The 9,752-nt window shown below is 41.0% G+C and overlaps 1 long non-coding RNA gene across 1 annotated transcript; it reads left to right on the plus strand.

Annotated features, from left to right (window-relative positions):
* Positions 1 to 5,715: 5,715 nt before the first annotated feature.
* LOC117513123 lies at positions 5,716 to 8,566 on the plus strand. The gene is made up of 2 exons (XR_004561466.1): positions 5,716 to 7,386; positions 8,182 to 8,566. It is a non-coding gene; the product is annotated as an uncharacterized LOC117513123 (long non-coding RNA).
* The last annotated feature ends 1,186 nt before the right edge of the window (positions 8,567 to 9,752 follow it).

The following is a 9,752-nucleotide window of genomic DNA, read 5'->3' on the forward strand; positions in this document are numbered from 1 at the left end:
TAATACAGAACTTCAAGGACACTCGCACATCCTCAATAGTTCCAGTGTGGGTTTCATCTGACAATGAGCCAGAGCGTGAAATTCTTGTGTACGCTCTCCTTGATACGCAAAGCGACACAACATTCATCTTGGAAGAAACCGCTAAAGCCCTGCACGCTACAAGTGAACCAGTTCAACTAAAGCTTACAACAATGTCCTCAAGAAACACAGTTGTGTCATGTCTCAAGCTCTCAGGTTTACAAGTGAGAGGATTCTACTCAAACAAGATCATTTCATTACCAGTAACATATGCAAGAGACTTCATTCCGGCAAATCGAGATCATATTCTAACTCCAGGAACTGCCAAAGCATGGCCTCACCTCGAACACATCGCAGATGAAATCGCTCCACTCCAAAGTTGTGATGTTGGTCTTCTAATTGGCTACAATTGCCCTCAAGCACTCGTTCCCCGTCAGGTTGTGTCTGGCAAAGAAAATCAGCCATTTGCACAAAGAATTGACCTGGCTTGGAGTATCATAGGTTTTGGCAATCCATGTCTTGATTATGGTGATGTTTTCGGAGTGAGCCACCAAGTCATCGTAAAGCAAGTGCTACCAAGTGTTCAGTCAACTTCAAACCTCACCAGTGAAGTGCATTATGTGTACAGAACTCAAATAAGGGAAATGGTGTCACCTGCTGACGTGATCAAAATGTTGGAGTCCGATTTTGTGGAAAGAGCTTCTGAAGATGTTAAGATCTCCCAAGAAGATCTCAGATTTCTCACGAAGATGAAAGAAGGCATCAGGCTCAGTGATGATGGACATTTTGAGATGCCTCTTCCATTCAAGAGCGATAAGCCCAACCTGCCGAACAATAAGGCATGCGCCATTCATAGGCTCAAATGTTTAGAGAGAAAGCTGAGAAGGAGCAAGCAGTACTATCTGGACTATAAGAAGTTCATGGAAGAAATTATAGCTCATGGTGATGCTGAGAAAGTTCCTGAGCAAGACATCGACAAGACCCCGGCATGGTACATCCCACACCATGGGGTGTACCATCCGCAAAAACCTGGCAAGATTCGCGTTGTCTTTGACGGCTCCGCCAAGTTTCAAGGAACGTCCATCAATGACCATCTCCTGACCGGCCCAGAGCTTACAAACACCTTGCTCGGAGTCCTGTGTCATTTCTGCAGAGGCTATAATGTGTGATATTGAGCGCATGTTCCACCAGTTTTGTGTTTGTGCCCCTGATCAAGACTACCTCAGGTTTTTATGGTGGGAGAATGGCAATCTAGATACTCCATATGTCATCTACAGGATAAAGGTACATCTTTTTGGTGCCACTTCCTCCCCAGGTTGCGCTAATTACGGCCTTAAGCACCTGGCCACTGAAGGAGAAGGACGCTTCAGTGAGGAAACACTCAAGTTCATCAAAGCAAACTTCTATGTCGATGATGGATTAGCAAGTGTAGATACTGAAAGTCAAGCAGTACAACTCGTCAAGGAGGCACGTGAACTCTGCAGTACCGGTAACCTTCGGTTACACAAGTTCATCTCAAACAGCACAAAGGTCCTCGCATCACTTCCAGAAGAAGAATGTGCTGCAGTTGCCAAAGATTTGGACATGGCATTAAGCGAAGTACACATGGAGAGAGCACTTGGCGTGCAATGGAGTGTGGAATCGGACCAGTTCCACTTCAGAGTGACTGTTAAGAAGAATCCACTCACTCGAAGAGGAGTTTTGTCTACCGTTGCCTCAGTGTTCGATCCGCTTGGATTTGTGTCACCCTTCATTTTGTTAGGAATGCAGATCTTGCAACAGATGTGTCGTGATAAGCTCAGCTGGGATGATACCTTACCAGACAATCTTCGACCTCAGTGGGAATCTTGGCTGCTTGACCTCAAGAACCTAGCAAATGTAAAGATTCAAAGATGCTACACTCCAACTAACTTCAAGGCACAGCACTTTGAACTGCACCACTTCTCCGATGCAAGTGTGTCTGGATATGGCATGTGTACCTACCTCAGAGCAGTTAGTACATCTGGAGAAGTGCACTGTTCTCTGGTAATGGGAAGATCAAGAGTTTCACCATCTAAAGTCACAACCATTCCACAACTTGAGTTGTCAGCTGCTGTAGTGGCTGTTCGCACTGGTGAAATGCTGAAGAAACAACTAGAAGTTGAACTCACGCAAGAAATCTACTGGACTGACTCAAAGGTTGCCCTCGGATACATTGGGAATGAAGCTAGGAGGTTCCATGTGTTTGTCGCAAACAGAGTTGAGCGTATCAAACAAAGTACAGAGTCTACACAGTGGAGGTATGTGACATCCGAAGAGAACCCGGCAGACCACGCCTCCAGAGGTCTTACAGCTGAACAACTTGTAGTCTCAAACTGGTTTAAAGGCCCAGATCTTCTCTGGCAGAAAGTCGTGTCTAGCTGTGAAGTCAAGGTGGGAGAATTATCAAGTAGTGACCCAGAAGTCAAGAAGATTCAAGTCCTTAAAACACAAGTCAAAGAAGAAAGGTCACTTTTGGATCGCTTACACAAGTTCTCAGACTGGTCGAGAATGATCAAAGCTGTTGCCAGACTCAAGCGTCTTGCAAGAGAAATAAAGGAACACAAGACAAGATCCTGTGAAGTCAGCAATCTTGAAGACAGAAAGGAAGCAGAGTTGACAGTTATCAAGATGGTTCAAGAAACTGCCTTCTCACATGAAATAAGGTGTCTTCAACAGCATGAAATGAACGAGACCAAGGACAAAGTCAACAAATTACACAGGCTGAGCCCCTTCCTGGATGATCAAGGCATTCTCCGAGGAGGAGGGCGCCTCAAGCATGCGGCCTTGCATTCTAACATCAAGTTTCCAGCAATCCTGCCAAGAAACAGCCATGTATCAATGTTGCTTGTCAAAAATTATCATGAAAAAACTTACCATCAAGGACGAGGGATCACCATGAACGAGCTTCGCGCCAATGGATATTGGATCCTCGGGTGGAGCAAGATTGTATCTTCTCAAATCCATCAATGTATTAAGTGCAGAAAGTTCAGAAGGTGCACGGAAAAACAGAAAATGGCAGACCTCCCAGAAGATCGGATGGAGACCACCCCGCCATTCACCTACTGCGGGATGGACTGCTTTGGTCCTTTTTTACATAAAGGAAGGTAGGAATGAGTTAAAGCGCTATGGCTTGTTGATCACCTGTATGTGTTCCAGAGCAGTACATATCGAGATGCTCGATGATTTATCCACTGATGCTTTCATCAACGCATTGCGCGCATTCATCGCCGTAAGAGGATCAGTTCGCCAAATGAGATGTGATCAAGGAACGAATTTCGTCGGTGCACGAAATGAGTTTAATGAAGCACTTAATGAAATGGATCAAGCCAAACTGGACATTGAGTTTCTTATGAACACCCCAGCCTCAAGCCATATGGGTGGTGTTTGGGAATGTCAAATACGCACCATAAGAAGTGTCTTGACATCAATTTTGGAACAATCATCAAAATAACTTGATAGTTCCTCTTTAAGAACATTTCTGTATGAAGTCATGGCAGTGATTAACAGTCGACCACTGACCACAGATCAACAATATGTGACCCATCAAGTCCAGAACCTCTAACACCGAACCACATACTCACCATGAAGTCCACAATCATTTCTCCACCCCCAGGCAAGTTCGTAAAGGAAGATCTTTATCTCCGGAAGAGGTGTTCGTGTTCAACTTCTCGCCAATACATTTTGGACAAGATGGAAAAGGGAGTACTTGCTTAATCTCCAAAGCAGACAAAAATGGACGAAACAACACAGAAATGCCAAGATCAATGATATTGTACTTCTTCAAGATGAAATGACCCCATGGAATCAGTGGAAGTTGGCAAAAATCGTAGACGTGTACCCAAGTAAAGATGAAAGAGTGAGAAAGGTGAAAATACTACTGAGCGACGCATCTCTGGATGGAAAAGGAAGACGTGTCTCTAAACCTGTTTACCTGGAGAGGCCCATTCAGAAGATGGTTGTCCTGTTAGAAGCAGAATGAAGATGCCCAACCCTTACTGCCTTAAAAAATTTGTAATTCATTATTTAAGGCTAGCTCATATTCATAAGTTCTTAAAAATATTGTTTTAGTCTTTACAAGCAATATTTAATCCTATAAATCACGTGTGATTGGTGGGAGTGTAACAGTCTCTGTTATAAATTCACGTTAGTCTGTCATTTATATTTTATCATTACGCCATCTAGTGGACAAATAAGTAACCGGAACAAATATTTATGTAAGATTCCACCCGACCCAATTAGTTGGCGCACGCAGCTCACAGCGCTCTGCCACAGACGTGTTTTGTACATCTCCGGTAAGAATGTTAAAATTTGTGTGAAATAATCATTAAATATAAACAGATTTTTTTAATTGTTTGTAATCTTTATTTGTTCAGCTATAAAGAGAGACAATTTGGAGCCATATGAAGGAATTTAGCCCCTCATGGGTAGCTCACGAGGTTTGTCTACTTTTAAGTTTTTAGTCATGTCGTGTGTTAAATGTATGTTAATGTTGTTTTATTTGTATTTTCTTTTGTGAGCAGTTCTCATGGGTTGTCAAAGGAGAATAAACTCTAACTACCTCGTGCTCATGCTACATCCATTGAGGGTGCTACACCTTTGTTGCCCAAGTGGTGTGTTTGGGATCATTGTCATGCTGGAAGACCCAGCCACGTTGCATCTTCAATGCTCTCACTGATGGAAGGAGGTTTTGGCTTAAAATCTCACGATACATGGCCACGTTCATTCTTCCCTTAACGCAGATCAGTCGTCCTGTCCCCTTTGCAGAAAAACAGCCCCAACCATGATGTTTCCACCCCCATGCTTCACAGTAGATATGGTGTTCTTGGAATGCAACTCAGCATTCTTCTTCCTCCAAACACAATGAATTGAGTTTTTACCAAAATGTTCGATTTTGGTTTCATCTGACCACATGATATTCTCCCAGTCCTCGTCTGGATCATCCACATGCTCTTTGGCAAACTTCAGACGGGCCAGAACACGTACTGGTTTAAGCAGGGGGACTCGCCTGGCACTGCAGGATTTGAGTCCCTCGCTGCATAGTGTGTAGCCTTTGTTACTTTGGTCCCAGCTCTCTGCAGATCATTCATCAGGTCCCTCTGTGTAGTTCTGGGATTTTTGTTCACCGTTCTTATCATCATTTTGACCCCACAGGATGACATCTTGCATGGAGCCCCAGATAGAGGGAGATTATCAGTGGTCTTGTATGTCTTTTTGTATGTCATTTTCTTACAATTGCTCCCACAGTTGATTTATTCACACCAATCTGCTTGACTATTGTAGATTCACTCTTCCCAGTCTGGTGCAGGTCTACAGTTTTCTTCCTGGTGTCCTTCGACAGCTCTTTGTTCTTGACCATGATTGAGTTTGGTGTCTGACTGTTTGAGGCCGTGGACAGGTGTCTTTTATACAGATAAGTTCAAACAGGTGCCATTAATACAGGTAACAGGTGGAGGACAGAAGAGCTTCTTAAAGAAGTTACAGGTCTGTGAGGCAGAAATCTTGCTTGTTTGTGGGTGACCAAATACTGATTTTCCACCATAATTTACAAATAAATTCTTTAAAAATCCAACAATGTGATTTCCTGGATTTTTTTTTTCTCATTTTGTCTCTCACAGTTGAAGTGTACCTATGTTGTAAATTTCAGACCTCTCACATCTTTCTAAGTAGGAGAACTTGCACAATCAGGGACTGATTAAATTCTTTTTGGCCCCACTGTGTGTGTGTGTGTATGTATATATATATATATATATATATAACGAACACTTTGTTGAATAATTTGTTTTTAGAAATCCCAACATATGTGTTGTTTTATGTGTGCACAGTTGTTATAAATGAGGCCCCATTAGGCCAAACTGTCACCAAGTTTGATGAAACTTAGTGGCTTCGTTTGTGAGTAACCTTGTTGAAAAAGACAGGGACAGTGAACCAAATGAATTGTACATGTTGATGACAACACCTGTAAAGAACAGTTCATCAGTTCATCCTGTTTCAGGAGTGTAACGTTGCCTCCACATCTGGGTGACCTTTAACCCTGAGACAAAGCAGGCAGCGTTGCCTCCTGCCTCGCAGGTTGCTGACATCACTGCCTGCCTTGGATCAGGCCTCTAATCACAGATAGTGATCAATATTTCCATTAGACTTGATGCAGCTGGTGTTTACAACATTCTTATTGACAGACTGACTTCACCATTTGTGTCTGTGTTTTTTCTTTCTCTCCTCAGGCCACACAGTGGAGAAAGCTACGGTTACTTCAACCTCAGCGACTCAAGTTTCGTTAACGTTGCGTTTCAGCCTCGTACACACTGTACATTCCCCATTTCAGGAGGCATTTGAACTTAGAAATCAGCTGCAGAAATGGCGTTTGAGAGACAGAATCAACAAGTTGTTTTTGATCTTTTTTGGATGTGCTGAAAAATCTCACCTACTTTTCCTCGACTGACATTACTGAGTGACTTCAAAAATAAAATAAAACAGAAGCACATGTCTTACATGTGTCCATCTGGTCAACACACATCATGCTGTTTTATGGCAACTCATAAAACCATTCTACAGTGCCATCTACTGGAAATATTAGGAATACAAACCTAATCAATCAGTTTTTATCTGGGAAAAAAAAAAAAAGGAAAAACTGCTGTTTATGAATAAAACACATCTGAAAACAGTTCTGCAGTGTCATTATAGGAATACAACCCAAATCAAGGAATATCTATATATCAATGAAAAGCTTCTACATTATAAACAGACTCAGAACTATTCTGCAGTTCCATCTAGTGGAGATATTACCAACACAACCAGAATGACTGATCATTTTTACCCATCGACAAAATAATGAAAAGATGCTATGATCTCATTGATCAATAAGAACATGACTGGAGCACTTTTAAAATTACTTTTAGGTGTACTTGCACAGTATAGTATGTTCATATTCATAAGAAACTTTTTTTTTTTCATCTGAGTCTAAAAATCATTTTATTCATGAATGGTAATCAGTAAGTGACTTTGTCATATACCAGACAGTACAACTATAAAGAAATTAAGTCTTTTTTCTATTTTTTTAGTTGATAATTTTATTACACTTTAGTTAAAATAATGTTGATTTTCTGTTGACAGATTAAGGTTAAAAAAAAAAGATAGCAGGAGAATAGCTTTCAGTAAGCTCTATTTTGGTCTTTCAGCAAATACAGCACCATCACATCACTGGAGCAGCGTCAGAAATACGAAGAGGAGTTTGACGCTGAGTATCAAGAATATGAAGCTGTTCATGACCGGATCGCTGCTGCTGCAGAAAGGTTTCTTCAGATGACCTCTGAACTGGACTCACTGCCTCCTGGGACGGAAGCTTATCAGGTACTGTCTGGACCAGCAGTCGACTCTCATGTCCATAAGAAATTTGACAAACAGTTTTTTGCATCGCATTTCTCTAGATCGCTATACTAGAGTTAAAATAAAACAATCAAGATGTGCTTGTAGACTTTTAGCTTTAATTCAAGGGTTTTCACAAAAATATCACATTCATCATTCAGGAATTACAGCAGTTTTTGCAAACAGCACCCCAATTTACTGAGGCCATAAGTAATTGGACAGTAAGGATTATTCTGAATAAAGATAATCACTTTCACGGGCAGTTTTCTTAAGACAAGAACAATGTTTCCAAGTCAGTGAATATGCCTTGGACTTAATTTACTTCTCTCATGAATAAAAAGGGGCACAGAAAAGGATCATCATCAAAAGATGTGAACTTTCAGCTTCAATTTGCCACAAAGCATGAAAGACAGCTGAGAATTGATCCATTTTCTTGTATGATGGTCCTTCAGTCACTGGTGAAATCAAAAGACAAAAGTTGCACTGTCCCCAGTTTTTTTAGTCACATTCGCAGAAGCCTATAACATCTTCAGAGTTGCCCTTTGTGGCTTCCCTCACTTACCTCCTTCTTGCATGGTCACATAGTTTTCAAGAAGTGCCTGCAGCACTGTGCTGTTTGTATTTCTTTGGGATTGAGGTAAATTATGTCAAACATATTTTGTGATTTAGAAATGTTCATGTATTCATCCCCTGACTTGGACTTGACTATGTGCTCTCCAGGACAAGACAGACAACAGATTACATTTATGTCTGTAAACTTATTTTCTGTTGTTTCCATAGCAAATGCAGGACCAGGTACTGGAAAAGTACAGAACCTATCAGAAAGTAAGACTTTTTTCTGTTTTATTGCAGTATTGTTGACACCAGACATAATTGCACAGTTTGATCTCTCAGTGTATTTTTTTTGGTTTCCTGGATATCGGAAAGACAAAAGGAAATACCTTTATCTTCACCGTAAACTGGCGCATATAAAAGAAAGAATTGAAGACTACGACCAAGCACAGGAGACCAGGATCTGATCGGACTGGACTGAAAGAGTACACAGCACGGCTGGAATATTTATTTTTTTATTTTTGCACATGAAGTTTATAAGAACAGAATATTTATTTTGTGTATTTTAGTGTATTAATGTGTTCCATTTATTAAAGATTATATTTATACATAATGTGTGGCATTAAATGGAATTGCAACCAAAATATGAAACTCAAGTTTGCTACTTAGCATTATAGATGTACTCAATTTAAGATTTCAGAAAATAATTGGGTTTGTTTGGACTACTGTATTTACTCTACTAAAGGCCTCCTCCCTATTAAACACCCCCCCCCCCCCCCATTTTTTTTCTGCACATTGCAAGTCGTGAAATTGTGAATTCTTGAGAGAACAGAGTAAAATGAAAGTGAAATAGTCCTACCTCTTTGCCACGACAAACCATAAGTGATCCATGAAGTTCACAATTTGTGGCTGGTGTCCAGGACTGTCATTGTACTCCTCTGCCAAAGTCTCAGTCGAAGTGACCTTGCTATCCATCAGTTCTTTTGGGTGCTGAGCAACATGAGTACATCATCAGCTTGATATGTCATTCCACAAATTGTCAAACACCAGTCATTTGAGGCTCTGAAGTTCTGGTTTCCATGTTGCATATGCAGCCACAGTGCCTCGTATTTCAGACTCTTCCCTGTGACATGGGTGGTTGCCGTTTTCCTTTCCTGGAACAATTTTATCAGCCCCTCTTCAATGTCCTGATAATGCACTTTTCTCCCCCCACTAGGCAGCTGATTTACTGTTTTGCTCCAGGCTTGCAAGCCTGGACGTGTTTGCTATCGACTAGGAAAATCCGTGCAGCATGGTGCTTCCCTTCTCTTCTGCTTCTTTCACTACCTTCAGCTTGAACACCGCCAAGTAGCAATGCTTGCACAAAGTCATTTGATGTAATTGTGTAGCAGCTACTTAATGCAGAAAAACATTTGTTTCTAGTCTGTGCTGCTTCTCCTGCAGGCAGTACGCGTGTCTATACGTAAAGTAAGGTGTACTGTGTACAGCATGCATGCAAGCACACACACGCAAACAATAGTCAATAAACACCCCCCCCCCCCTTTTTGAAAATTACAGGCCCCAGGGGCGTTTAACAGAATAAATATATTTGAATTCAAAATGCACAAAAAATATTAAGTCATAAGAAATATACACCTCTGGGGTAATACGACATGCCACCACCAAAACTGCCTCTGAGCAATATTTTTTATTTAATTTCATACCTTTATTGAAACCCTCAATACTGGGGAAATAACATCCATACAAACAAGAGTAAAACACATCAATAAAAATGTATAGTAAAAACTATAAAACAATTA

This window comes from Thalassophryne amazonica, chromosome 1 (genome assembly GCF_902500255.1).
Source record: "Thalassophryne amazonica chromosome 1, fThaAma1.1, whole genome shotgun sequence".
NCBI classification, from domain to species: Eukaryota; Metazoa; Chordata; class Actinopteri; order Batrachoidiformes; family Batrachoididae; genus Thalassophryne; species Thalassophryne amazonica.